The sequence below is a fragment of the Petaurus breviceps genome, unplaced genomic scaffold (genome assembly GCF_028583685.1).
Source record: "Petaurus breviceps papuanus isolate PSGF00001 unplaced genomic scaffold, PetGlider_PUasm1.0 446, whole genome shotgun sequence".
NCBI classification, from domain to species: Eukaryota; Metazoa; Chordata; class Mammalia; order Diprotodontia; family Petauridae; genus Petaurus; species Petaurus breviceps.
The window spans coordinates 1651230-1661969 of record NW_027186338.1 but is presented as its reverse complement, the minus strand read 5'-3'; the positions used below and the strand labels follow the sequence as shown (position 1 = coordinate 1661969).

The following is a 10740-nucleotide window of genomic DNA, read 5'->3' as shown; positions in this document are numbered from 1 at the left end:
CTCCTCAGCAGACTGGGATCTCCCCTTCTGGCGCCTTCCCTCTGAGATGATCTCCAACTCATCTTGCCTCTGTGGAGCTCTATTTGTATACTGTCTCTTCTCAGCAGACTGGGATCTCCTTGGGGGCAGAGACTGGTTTGGGCTGTTACTGTTGTTGTCCTGCCTTTCTTTGCACACCAGGGCCTAGCACAGAGCTTGGCGTATCACAGGCGCTTAATAAATGCTTATTGAGTGACATGGGGAAATAGGTATAGACTGATGGCGACTGAAATAAAGAGAATCTAGAAAATATACTACAGTATCAAGGAAAAGATCATTAAAAATAAGCAGAACTCTAAGAAAAGGAAAAATCCACAAAAATCCCAGAGATCATGAAAAACATATGTCTCCTCCCTCTTGGCACAGGGTGTGTTCACTTTCTTTTTTCTCTTTGTCATAAGGGAAAGTGGGAAATGACCGGCATAAACACAAGTATCAAAAATTGTCAGGAGCTCCATGCATTCCACAGGACCTCTGCCACTGGAGTTCAAAGGCGAGAATGCGGCCGAGGGCTGCAGCAGACATGGGGAGTCTCCTGTTGCCAGCGGTGGAAGGCAGGGATGGTTTGGTCATGTACAGGGGGGAAAGAGCAGAACCTCCGAGGGAGGGGATATCAGCAACAAAGGGGAAGGGGGGACACAGTAATGGGACAATAAATTCACCTGTTTATGTCACCTGTTTATGGTACAGAACTCAAGAGAATAAACTGACTCTCCAAACTAGCACAATGTTATGGGCAATACATTTAAATAACTGATGGTAAAAGTTTTTTAAAAAATTAAAGAAATGATCATCTCTCTTATTCTATAGAAACTCTAGGGGAATGTGAATTTGGCATTTTTCAAAAGATAAACTCACAGCCAAGATGGGGGGGGGGGGGGGTCCAAGGACAAACTGCTCCAGAGATCATCTTTCTGGAGATTCCTATGCTACAAGTACAACTCAGTTAATGACCTTGGGCCAAAAGCAGTGTGACAATTCAAAATACTTTAAACACTGATACAAAAATGGAAAATAATATAAGCAGGAAAGTAAGTGAGCAGGTACTTTCTGCCAAAAAGTAAACAACTATACTTTTTCTTCCCCCAAGGCAATCAGGGTTAAAGTGACTTGCCCAGGGTCACAAAACTAGTAGGTGTCAAGTGGCTGAGGCAGGATTTTAGCTCAACTTTTCCTTATTCGGATAATGCATCCACTGCGCCCCCTAGCTGCTCTGTAAAGAACCACACTCTCATCCAACACAGGAACAAAAGCAAAAATGTGATAGAAAATTAAGAACAGACATCAAAGGGGAAAAATGAGCAAAATAAGTTGAAAGTCATGGAAAGCATCAGACATTTTACCATAAATTGTTTTTCATATTTTGAGGTTTCTAAAATGTGGGCAAAAGGGTTATTTTTAAGACACTTAATGAATAAGAAAAGCCAGACAATGTGGTATAACTTGGCATCATCATCGCTAACATTTATATGGCACTTACTGTATGCCAGAGCACCCCCAGGCACTGCACTAAGTGAACAGTTATGGCCTCATTTGGGACTCACAACCCTGAGAGCTAGGGGCTAGTATTATCCTATTTTACAGATGAGGAAATTCAGGCAAACAGAATGAAAGTGATTTGCCCTGTAGCTAGTAGTATCCAAGGCCTATTTTGAACTTGGGTCTTCCAGGCCTAATGCTCTCCCCACTGCAACACCTAGCTACCAATAAACTTAAATCCCTGTCACAGCTCTGCCTGCCTATCCTTTAAAAACACATTTCCTCACCTAGAATGCACTGAATTCTACTGCAATGACAATTTGCCAAAATAAGTCGCCAAAGCTACAGTGGAAGAACAGACAGTTCTTCAGTTTGGAATTGTTTTACTCTTCCCTCCAGAATTCTTCACTTGAAGGTACCAATCCCACTGCAGAAACCCCAGATAGGGTTACTGTTCAGTCATGTCCAATTCTAGGTGACCCCATTGGGGGCTTTCTTGGCAGAGATACTGGAGAAATTTGCCATTCCCTTCTCTGGTTCACGTTATAGATGAGGAAACTGAGGCAGAGTGAAGTGACTTGCCCAGGGTCACACTGCTAGTAAGGTGACAGGCTGGATTTGAACTCATATCTTCCTGACTCCAGGCCCAGAGCTCTGTCTGCTTCATCTCCTAGCTCCCCAGAAAAATTGATTCCTTGATGGAATCAAAAAAAGACCATCAGAGGCTCCAGGGACCAGCTCTCGCCTGTCACACACTAGGTGCTCAACAAGTCTTTACTGACTGACTCCTGAACTGAACTGATGTTAAAGACCTAACACATCCTTCAAGTTAAACTTAACTGTTGCTTTAAATGTCACATGATTTAACTGGTCATGCTCCACCTTACAGTCAGACACTCGGCTTTAGCTGTTCTGACTCAAGGAATGGCTAGTCTTGTGACAGCATCTGCTCAAACAAAGGAGGTATGATTTCGAGAGCACTATTTATTTAGTAGGTGAGGACTTGGAAGGAAAAGAATACACAAAGTGTGTTACTCTCTTTCAGGAATGGTCTGTACCCATAGAGGGATTGAAGCTGTTCACTTATGTTTGACTCTTCATCAGACCATCTGGGGTTTTCTTGGAAGAGATATTGTCATGGTTTGCCATTTTCCTCTCCAGCTCATTTTACAGATGAGGAAACTGAGGCAAACAGGATGAAGTGACTTGCCCAGGGTGATACAGCTAGTAAGTAACTGAGGCTGGATTTGAACTCAGGAAGATGAGTCCTCCTGACTGCAGGCCTGGGCACTCTATCCACTGGGTCACCTAGCTGCCCCAAGTTCCATTTAAATGAGGAAAAAATATTACTCTTCTCTTCCTCTGATGAGTTTTGGGTATGGTTTCATTCAAACTGGAAAAAGAACTGAATGTAAGATAAAAATTTAGTTCAAAAGTATGTTCAATTTTTGCCCTTAAGGTAAATGAGATATGAAATGAGTAATATGCCCAGTATCATGGCAACAATACTTGCCCTGGATTCCTGGTTCAGATCCCATCTCTGAGGTTAGCTATCTACATGTCCCTGGGCAAGTCATTTCACCATCCTCAACTGGAAAATGAAAGGATTGGACTGGATGGTCTCCATTCTAACTGGGACCTAGCTCAGGCCACTCCAGTGATCTAGGCTCAGGATCAGAACATCATGAGATTTTCAAGGACCATCAAAGTAAAAGAATAAATAAATCTGCTTAAATATTTAAAACACTAAAAAAGGATACAAATACTAATTACTCATTCAAATGGATATTCCTGCCACAGACTATGAGGTCCCTTCCCGCTTTAATCTTAAATCCTCATTAATTTGGTTCTGAGTCCTTTTAATAAAGGTAATACGCTTAATATGTTTTAGTAACAGAAACTGCATCTTCTTCAACTCCCCCCTCTGACTGTTTACCTGTATTTTCCCAAGGTGACAGAGAATGAAAGAAAAAAAAATACAGGCATTCAACTCATTAATAGTAAACCAAAGGGGCAGCCAGGTAGCACTACGAGTAAGAGCACCAGCCCCAGTGTCAGGATGACCTGGGGATCGAATCCGGGCTCAGATACTTAGCACCACACCCAGAAATAACTGGCCATGTAACCTTGAGCAAGTTACTTAACCCCAATTGCTTAAAAAAAAAATTAGTAAACCAAACCCTAAAGTTACAGCTTTAACCTAATGTGGTCAATTGTCCATTTATGACAGTGTGGCTGAGGAAAATTATTTCACCCACCACTGTACTTTCAAAGAACCAAAGATTATAAGGCAGGGTATTCTTATAGTGAGAGTGACCTCTATATTCAGATACCATATTAACATTCATTCAACCATCCAATGAGCAAACATTTATTAAGCACCTGCTACATTCAAGGGAGTAGGAATACAAATCGAGAATTAAACAAATTCTGCCCCCAAGGAGCATACATTTTATTAGTGAAAAGCAACAGTGCATACAAATAATACAAAATAGGGCTGCTAGGTAGCCAGCGCAGTGAGTAAAGTGCCAGCCCTGGAGTCAGGAGGACCCTAGTTCGTTCAGGCCTCAGACACTTAACACCCACACAAAAAAACTAGCCGTGTAACCTTGGGCAAGTTACTTAACCCCAATTGCCCTCCAAAAAGGCAAAAAATAAATAAATAAATAAATAAATAATACAAAATAGATACAAAATAGCAAAACTGTATACAGATAATACAAAATAGCAATACTGTACACAAATAAAACAAAACAGATACAAAGTAAATACATAGTCATTTCAGGGGAGATCAAGAAAAGCCTCTTTATAAAAAGTGGGACTTGAGCTTACCCTTAAAGGAAGCTTGGGATTTCAGGAGACAGAGAGGCAAGAGGGAAGTGAACTGCAGACTGGTGGCCAGCCTGTGCCAATGTGTGGAGACGGAGATAGGCTGTCCAGCACAGAGAAGAGAACTTGATTTTATCCTCAAGACAACAGGGAACTCAAAGCTGCTTTTGGGAGGGCCAGGGGGTGGGAAATGGAAATGGTCACCCTCACACTTTAAAAATACCTATTTGAGAGCTAGTAGAGGGTGGACTGGAAGCCAAAGAGAATGGAAGCAAAGAGAACAATTAGATGGCTATGTAATAGTCTAGGCAAGGATCAACGAGAGCTGGAACTAGGGTGGTTATGATACTAATGGAAAGAAGGGGAGAGATGAAAGTGATCTGAAGTAGAGCAAATGACAATTGGCAATGTACTGATGCCGAGGCTGGGGAAGAGTGAAAAGTACAAGACGACTCAGAGGGAGGACCTGGGTGTCCAGAAGGATGGTGGTACTCTTAACGGAACAGTGACATTAGGGAAAGACAGGATTCCATTTTGAACATGCTGAGTCTGAAATATCTACAAGACATTAGATTCTAAATGTCCAATAGGCAGGTGGTGAAGCAGGTCTAATGTTAAGGGAAAATATATGGGCTAGATATACAGAACTGAGAGTCATCAGCGTAGAAATGATCATTGGACCCTTGGTAGATGATGAGGCCACCAAGAGAAAGCAGTAGAAAAAGAAGAGGACCCTAGAAAAAGCAATAGGAGATGCTGATGGATGACAATTCAGCAAAGAAGGTGAAACAGACTAGCCAGAGAGGTAGGAAAGAGTGGTGTCATAAAAAACCAGGGACAAGTTCAAATTTTGGAGGACAGGGTAGTTAGTGGCATCAAATATCACAGAAAGGTCAAGAAGGATGAGAACTAAAACAAAGTCATCAAATTAAGCAATTAAAAGCCCACAGGTTATAACCTTGGACAGAGGGATGGACTTGGAAGGCAAACCAGAATGAGTCGAAAAGTGAGTTCATGAAAGGAGAGGAAAATCACCTTAAGTTTGAGGAAACTGAGTCAGGAGATACAGCCATATACACTTATTCTGCAAATCAAGAGAAAGAATCTAACTCCTAGGCCCAGACTCACAGTAAGATTCCTGGTCACAAGTAAGTCACAGGGACAGAAAAGCTATTGCAGTGGTCTTCATATGGTTTTTTTGGCCAAAAACTACTTTGGCCATTTAATAAAATTATACAGATTATCTTATTTCTGTGGGCTCCTTGCCTTTTTATCCCCGCTCTATCCTCTGATATCTCACTTTCCCAGACACTCTCAAATCTTTTATCTTCATCCCACCTCCTGCCTCCACCATAATTGCTAAACTCCATCTCTTTCCTTGAAAAATAAATCTCCCAGTTCCTACTTCTCACTCAGTCCCTGACATTTTAGCAACCTAGTCTCCCCTTGAAGATCCCAACCCCAATGCAGAGACCCCAGGTGCCACTATGCAAAATGCCAACTTAAGTAGTGATGAGTTACTTAAGAGCCCTAAGCTCTACCACTAATTACCTAGTCTCTTAAATGCTAAATTTCTCCCTGGGCCCATCAGCATGGGGTAAGTTGAAATGAATGAATTTTTCCCAACTTTCAGAATACTGGACTACAAGTCAGGATATCTGGGTTCTAATACTGGGTCATCCATCTAACTTTGACTTTCTCCTTCTGCAGAACATCTGAGTTCAGATTCCTCGCCTGACCCCTTCTGACTGTGGGACTTCACCCACCTAAGCCTTCTCATCCATAAGATAGGGATTCTAAGCCTAACCCCACCTCCCTCCCTCACAGGCTACCTTTGCATACTTATGTTAAGGCTCTATGTAAATGTGAGTTATTACTCTATCCTACAAATTACTAAACAGGTATGCCCACCTTTAGATCCACTGCCCCCATACACATCCTCCTGTACAAAAACTAAGGCACCAAGACCCACCACTCCAGGGCGAAGCTTGATATTTTTTTTACATACAAAACCTTCCCACAAAGTGATTCCACCCACAGGATTCTTACTTTCACCCCATCCTCTCCAAGCCTTTACATAAAGCTTTACAGCTGAACAAAGCCTTCAAAAGGCCAGTCTGCCACAGCACACTCAAAATCAGATTCCTTTTTCAGTCAAAACTGAACACAGTAAAAAAAAACCACAGCCCATCTGAAACCCAGCATTCATGCTTTGCACAGATACAGTATTTTCAGTATGTGTTTTTTCCTCCAACAAGAGGTGGACTCTGAGGGGACAGGCACAGCTTGCTTTTTTTTTTTTTATCCTTATGTCCCCATCACCTTAATAAAGATGCCAGAAAAATGCATGTTAACTGACTAAAAAACAGGAGGGATATAGATGAATTGAAAGCCCCTCCCTACTTTACATCCTATGTTCTTAAATTGTCTCTTAGGAGAAAAAGCACATCTCACAATCCTGCCACAGCTAAAATAAACCTTCAAAAACAATGAAATTCAGTGACTAAAACTTAATATACAGCATTAAACATTTTGAAACAAATAAAATGTTGGAAATTCTATTAAAGAAAATGTTTGCAATCAACAACTAGGAATTATCACGCTGATTTCAGAGTAGCAAAAGAAAACACAAAATAGTTTTAATACCTATTTACTTGTCTATAGCTTTACAAATATTTCTCCTCAGCTGTGGGTTATGAATGCTTGGTTAACTCAAGTCTGTTTCCTTAACTCCTCCTCCTTGATACAAACAGGATATGGGCTGTTATGGTGGAACTGACATTTTCCAGTTTTGATGTGTGTGTGTTTTTTTAAATGAACATATTACAAAAATAAAAGGTTGTCTGAACTTTCTATAACAATAACAAGAAAGTGGTATCAATCTAAGATGCTTTTATAGTACTTTTTCTGATTTGTTTTGACTGAGTACTTTTGAAATTGATTTTTAAATAACCTTTTCTCCACACGTCTGATTCATGGAAGAGTTGCAAAAGAATGATAGCTACTACCTTTTCAAGAAGATCTGACTAATGAAGCTAATAGTGAAGCTTGCCTCTGTAGAGTGCTAGGAAACAATTTCACCAAGGATGGTCTACTTTAAACTGGTCTTCATATAAAAAGTCATGAAACGACTCCCTACACAGTTTTAGTTCTTATCCTGTTTATCTAAAGAAGCAGAAAAACAGTGTAGGGTTTCTAGAGGCAATGTCAGTCAATAAGCATTTAAGCAGCTACTGCAGACCAGGCATTGTGCACTGAGATAGAAAGAAAAACAGAAGCCAATGCTTGAGGAACTCACAACCCAGTGGGGGAGCCAAGTAAAGAAAAATACACAAACTATATGCAGGAGAAATAGGAAATAATTAATAGAAAGAAGAGGATTAAAAGGAACTAGAATTAGGATGTTAATAAAATGGATATTAATAAATTGATTATTAGTGTTATTGGGAATATTTTATATTATTCTATAATTTTATTATAAATATGCATGTTATTTATAAATAATTAAAAATTGACAAAATTAAAGAAGATGGTATCACAATAATTTGGAAACCACTACATTGTTAGATTCCTTGGCTTCTTAGTCTTGATTCTGATTTAGAGCATTAGGGTTGGCTTAATCCATTCAACATTTCTCCTTTCAATCTTATTAAATAGGACAGCATTTCTCTCTGGGCTGCTGGGAAGATTAGTTGTCTGTAAAATACGTTTAAGTAATCATCACTGGCATGGTACATTTAGAACAGGCTTTCATTTATCTGACCTTCACAACAACTCTGTGAAATAGAGAGGATATTATATCCATTTTAATTTAAGGAACTGAAGCCATTTTCATCTGTCTGGCTTAAACAGCTGGTTATGGTTAGTAAACCAGGATTAGTCATCTACTTAGTCCAGAGTTCATCCCAATTTTCTAGCTCAAGAACTGACTGACAGATGCAATTCAGGATGAAATTAACTGACTCAATTGAAAGCAGAATCCTGAGGGGTTATAGGATGACTTACACTCCAGAGCAGTGTTCTGTATGATTAAGAAATAGGAACCTAAGCTACTCAGACTATAGTCAGTGATCCTTGATCCAGAACCACCTCATGAAGTTTACAGGGGCTGGTGGGTGGGGGGAAGGTCAGCTGACATTCAAAGAAAATTCCTGCTGAAAAATATCAATACAGATGCAACAGCAAACAGCATCTTCATGGTCAGATATCTAAATAGTGTTGTTTTTTAAAAGGTAACTTTGCCAAGGAAAGAAGAAAACAATGAATGGAAGAAAGTGATATCTATTTTCTACAGCTATGAAACTCTTTTCTCCAAGCATTTCAAACAATGACTGAAAGTGCTAAACTATGTCCACTTGCCTCTCCAAGAAACAATCTCCCTGAGGTTCTTGTAGGCACTATGGAAAGTAACTACTAAATGTGTTCGAGAAAATAACTGCATGTGGCACCAACTGGCATCACCCCAAAACTCTGCCTACCCATAACTTCCAGGGAAGCTTTGTTCCTCCAACACCCCCTTCCTCCCCCACTTTCCATTCTTCCCGGTCAGAGCCTGGACTCTCATTTGGCAAGGAAAGATACCACTTCCTTGATGGGGAGTCGTCTCTAAAGTAATTTTCAGTTCCAAAATATTTTGATTCTATGAAATACGAAGTGGTGTGAAGACAGGCATAGTGAAACCACCAACAGCCCCACAGCCCAAACAAATTTAGGGCCCCTAAAACGAATCCCACATTCGGCCCTGGGGTGGGGGAGGGGAGATCCGGAAAGTGACAGAAACTGACCACAGACGTTTGTATCTAGAGTGTCCCAGCAGGGGATTACCCTAGGGTTTCCTCCCACTGCCTTCCTAGTCAAATGTGCCGTTTTCTCAGCAATCATCAAGCACCCACTAGCCTTCCAACCTGCTTTAGATCTTTTTTTCCACAGCCAGACGGTCCCCCACCAGAACTACTGTAGGGAAGTTTCTATGGTATGGAATGAAGGAGTATTTCCAAATCTGTTTCCTCTATTGTTTTCCCCTGCCTTTACAGATATGGATTGATTGATAGAGGCAAGTCTGTACATGTGCGCTGCAGAGGAAACAGCACACGGCCAGGAGTCAGGAGAACCCCGGTCTACCACTAGGTAGCTGTGTGATACTGGACCATCCACTTTCCCTCTCTGAGGCCCAATCTTTTTCCTCGACAAAAAATTTAAAAAATTGAATGAAATTATCTCTAAGGCCACTTCCAGGATAAACATTTTAGGGCTCTTCTGCCGAGTTATTAACACTCTTTCCTTCCTGCTAACTCATCTGTGCACACTTAGCACTTCCCAGGAGAATGCAAATTCTTGGAGGGGTAGGGATTGTTTACTTTCTGTCCCAGCACCTCCAACACCTCTGCACGTGGTGGATGCTTAATACACAATTGCTGGCTAAATTGTGGGACGGATCTAGGACCTCTCTGAGCCCATCTCCTCATCTACTAAGTGGGGCTGGATCACACACACCCTCTCAACGCTGCCCGGGTTAAATAAGGCTACGAAGACTTAAAAGTGCTCCCCGATATCCTTTCTGTTCCCGCCTACTATCTGATGGAGCGAAATCAAAGAATGTTGGATTCTAGAAGTGAACTCGGGGGGCGTCTAGTCCAACCCCTCGCTTCGTAGCCCAGAGAAGTTAAGGTCACACAGGCAGTACCAGAGACAGTATCTGGGCTCGCGGCGTCGGATCCCGGAGCCCGTGCTTTCTTCCTCACGGTAGTGCCCCGAGTTCAAATCTCTGCTCTGCCCCTTGGGACCAGTCACCGGGCCTCTTTCGGCCTCAGTTTCCCTCTGTGCACAATGAGGTTGGGGAGGGAGGGGGGCGAAGTCCTGACCCACGCACCTGCTGCTCGGCCGCAAGTCCGGTTCGTCGTCCAGGTCGGGCTCTCGCGGCTCCTGCTCGCCCGCGGCCGCCGGAAGAACCTCGGCGTCCTCCACCGTCACCTCGGCAGCTGCCGGCGAGGGCACCGCGGCGGCGGCCGAAGTAGGAGCGGCCGAGGCGCCCAGGCCGAAGGCAGTCGCGTCGTCCTCCCCCGCCGGCCCCTGGGGCTCGGCGCCGCGCTCCGGCTCCGGGGCTGCGGCCGCCGTCCCCGCCGCGAGCCCGAGCAGCAGCAGAGCCAGAGCTAGCGGGCCCCGGCGCGTCGCGCGCTCCATCAGCGGCGCCCCGCCCGCGCGGACATGGAGACCCCGCCGCCGTAATGAACCTCTTCCCGCTGCTCCAGACAAGCCCCGGGCCCGGCACAGAAGCACACCGCGGCCGCGCCGACACCCAGACTGCTTTGACAGTCAGCTCTGTTCCCCGGGCCACGTCTAAGGCCCGCCTCCTCTGCGGCCCCCCGCCGCTGAGGCCGCTCATTGGGTAGCCTC

At 43.2% G+C, this 10740-nt stretch overlaps 1 protein-coding gene across 1 annotated transcript in view; it reads right to left on the bottom strand.

Annotated features, from left to right (window-relative positions):
• The window catches only part of EIF2AK3 (eukaryotic translation initiation factor 2 alpha kinase 3), an 80025-nt gene extending 69584 nt beyond the window's left edge, over positions 1-10441 (bottom strand). The window contains exon 1 of the mRNA XM_069101039.1: positions 10217-10441. The gene's annotated coding sequence lies outside the window, so the exon portion shown is untranslated. The remainder of the gene's footprint in view (positions 1-10216) is intronic.
• Positions 10442-10740: the final 299 nt, after the last annotated feature.